General features: G+C 37.1%; 1 non-coding gene across 1 annotated transcript; it reads right to left on the bottom strand.

Moving 5' to 3' along the window:
- Positions 1-2,386: 2,386 nt before the first annotated feature.
- Positions 2,387-2,458, bottom strand: TRNAD-GUC. Its single transcript has one exon. It is a non-coding gene; the product is annotated as a tRNA-Asp (tRNA).
- Between the last annotated feature and the right edge of the window lie 1,266 nt (positions 2,459-3,724).

Genomic DNA, 3,724 nt, shown 5'->3' with positions numbered 1-3,724 from the left:
CTAAATCATAAGTACTTTAAAGCTAGGGATAATGCTCTGGTTACATTGTCCCCCAAGGACCTGTGGCCTATTTAGTGTATGTTTGGTAACAGTTTCTGAGCAAAGTCTTCAGCAACCAAGTGGCAAACTCGGGACCGAAAGACCTTTTGATTTCCATACTGATGTTGAGCTACATTATGTGATCAGAGATACTATGCATGGTAGTATATACCATGATACCATACTATACATGATACCACGTATCACAGATACATGGTAGACAATCTTTTTTTTTTTTTTTTTCATCCACACACAGTGATCTCTAGGTAGCCCCTGTAAGTGCGTTGTAGAGAGAACCGGTTGTGTGTCCCTTCTTGCTGTTATGTGACATGCATTTGAAGAACAGCAATAGGAAAAGCCGATAAACAGAAGTAATTATCTCTGTGTAATCATGGCAGAGAGCTTCTGTGTTAAGTAATGAACTCAGAGCATTTAAACAATTCCCAGAATATTCTCAGACCATAGAGATTCTCTTAAAGCATCCTTCTGTAGAAAATCTATTATCTTTTCTAAACACCACAGAACATAGAAGAATATTTTAAGCTGTTTTGATACATTAAGTGCTATGTAAGCAAGACCAAAGCAATGTAATTTTATTTTATTTTTTTAAAATATACTAAAGCAAATATACTTATGTTAGATATTGGAAATCTAAATGGATGAACAAACCCCAAAATATTTACTTGTACCTGGGATAGTGTGGATAACCCATTTACAAAGTTCCCATGTGCAAAAAGGTCCAAAGCTCCATGTCCTGTCATAGCAATGGCAGTAACTGAACCATTACCTGGCATCTCTCAGGCCTGCTGTTATGTTTGCAAACTTGGAAAAGACCCTGTAAACCTTTGGTCTCTTTTTCATTAAATCTTTGGTCTCTTTTTCATTAAAACAGTTTTGGGATCAGAAAACAGTAGTGCTCTCCAGTTGCAGTTATGTAGCTCTAGTCTATGCACTATTTAAAGTGACACAAATCCATCATTTTAAGGACTTAATTTCTAAAACTAGGCTCCATGCCCAGTGTGGAGCCCAAAGTAGGGCTTGAACTCACGTCCCTGAGATCAGGACCTGAGCGGAGATGGAGTCAGACACTTAACCGGCTGAGCTACTCAGGCACTCCCCCATCACTTTACAGTGTGATCGTCTCAAAATAATTTAAAATAATAATTAAAAAAAAACTCTGATGCCTTGCCTCTATTCTGAGAAGACATCTGTTGTCATGCCTGCATATATAGTCCATAAAATGGACTGTATCTCATCCCCAAATACTCTCCCCTCTGCTCTTTGGCCCTTTCAGCTACATGCTGGCCAGATTCATAGATAGTACAAGTTGACATTTTAATATAAAGTCATTATTTGTCCCTTTTTGGCATAAAACATGCTCTATTCCTATATCCCTTTATATATTTATTTATAAATATAAAACCTATTAATTTACATGCCTGTATGCACACAGTGCAGTTGTGAAATGGGTGAGTTAATTCCATTGCAGACTCTCCCCCATTGTGCTCTCCTCACTCGCTCCTAATCCAATGGCAACAGAGTTCAAGGCATTTCTAGACCTAAATATTTTCTGAGTCCAATTCCCAAGCTGACCTTACCTCACATAGAGTCCTGCCTGTGACTATCTTGTAAGCGGAATCCCTACTTAAAGTTCCCCTACCTTGATTGAGTCCTCATTATGCTAAACTTTCCATTCCTAGACCTGGTATAATCTAGACCACATATATTTTTCCACATTTCTGGGGTAAAATGAAAGCTAAAATGAAAAAAAAAAGTGCAAGTGCCTCAGTGTTTAAGTGACCTAAAATATAAGTTAATAAAGTAAGTTTGGTATGATTCCAAATTTGTCAGGCTAAGTTTTTTTTAAATCATTTGAATCAGAATTTATTGGAAAGCGCAAACACAACGAATACTGTTACACTGAAAAGAAATAAAAAATTAAAAAGAATTTATTGGAAGTAGCAAATATAAATAACTGTATACATACATACATGTGTGTGTGTGTGTGTGTGTGTGTGTATGTGTGTGTTTGGTTTCTTCATTTAACCAGCTAAATTAGTTATAACAAGAAAGACTTCTAGTCATGCTAAAATTATTGTGTTTTCTTTCTGTAATCTTTATCTTGTACTTCTTTTTTTTTTTTTTTTAAAGATTTTATTTATTTATTTGACAGAGAGAAATCACAAGTAGATGGAGAGGCAGGCAGAGAGAGAGAGAGAGGGAAGCAGGCTCCCTGCTGAGCAGAGAGCCCGATGCGGGACTCGATCCCAGGAACATGAGATCATGACCTGAGCCGAAGGCAGCGGCTTAACCCACTGAGCCACCCAGGCGCCCCAAAGGCAACCATCTCCCCGTCGGGGAATTGAACCCCGGTCTCCCGCGTGACAGGCGGGGATACTAACCACTATACTAACGAGGAGCCTTTATCTTGTACTTCTGGGATCAAAGCCTCAAGACTAGATAACTTTTTACAATGAAGTCATATCAATTATACGAGGATAAATTGTCCTTATTTAAGACATAATAGAGCCATGTGGGAAAATGTTGATTTTAGGAGAATAATGTATATTTAAAATCAGAGGCTCATATGTGTATTTAATGGAAATTGCAATGTAAGTTTGGGTTTGGAAGTTGGTCAGGAATGCATATAATCTGGAAACTATGAAGAGCTAGGGAAAAGTGTTTATCATAGGAAGATGATAAAATGTGGAGATGATGGAACTATTATAGTACTCCTCCATTCCTTTATACATGTGTGCATCTAATATATATTTACATATAATATATATTTATACATATTTATATAATTTTATATTTATTTCATTTTATTTATGTTAATAAATTATTTACTAATAAATACATTTATTTATTTTAGAGAGAGAATACAAGCGGGGTGAAGGAGAGAGAGGGAATCCTCCAGTAGACTCCCTGCTGAGTGCGGAGCCCAGCATGAGGCTCTGTCCCAGGACCTTGCGATCATGACCTGAGCCAAAATCAAATGTTGCTGCTTAACTGACTGTGCCACTCAGGCGCCCTATATATACATAGTTTTATTCCTAAAAGAATACAAGGTGAATTCATAAAGATCATATCTAGATATAAAAATCAGATTATCTTACATTCAGCATCTTTTGTTTGCCAAAAACGTTGTATTCAATGTTAAGATAATATTGTTTGAGCTTTAATTATAATTTGAGCAATGTGATTTCACATGAATTTAAATATTGCAACACATGTTGCAACACAACAATAAACTTTAAAGGATCAAATATAAGAAAAAATAAGGAAAAACCTTTTTAAAACCTTTTAAAAACCTTTTAATATCACAATTATTAATGTGTACATATTTTTAAAAATTTATTTTATTTATTTGACAGAGATCACAAGTAGGCAGAGAGGCAGGCAGAGAGAGAGAGAGAGAGAGAGAGAAGAGGAAGCAGGCTCCCTGCTGAGCAGAGAGCCTATGCGGAGCTTGATTCCAGGACCCTGGGATCATGACCTTAGCTGAAGGCAGAGGCTTTAACCCACTAAGCCACCCAGGTGTCCCACGTGTACTTATCTTAAAAGAAATATATATTAAAAAAATATGGGTGGGTGGCTCAGTTGGTTAAGCGACTGCCTTTGGAGTCCTGCATTGGGCTCCCAGCTCCATGGGGAATCTGCTTCTCCCTCTGACCTCCCTTCT

The sequence above is a fragment of the Mustela putorius genome, unplaced genomic scaffold (genome assembly GCF_011764305.1).
Source record: "Mustela putorius furo isolate JIRA1106 unplaced genomic scaffold, ASM1176430v1.1 tig00000835_pilon_pilon_pilon, whole genome shotgun sequence".
Classification (NCBI taxonomy): domain Eukaryota; kingdom Metazoa; phylum Chordata; class Mammalia; order Carnivora; family Mustelidae; genus Mustela; species Mustela putorius.
This window is presented reverse-complemented; position numbering and strand designations above follow the sequence as displayed.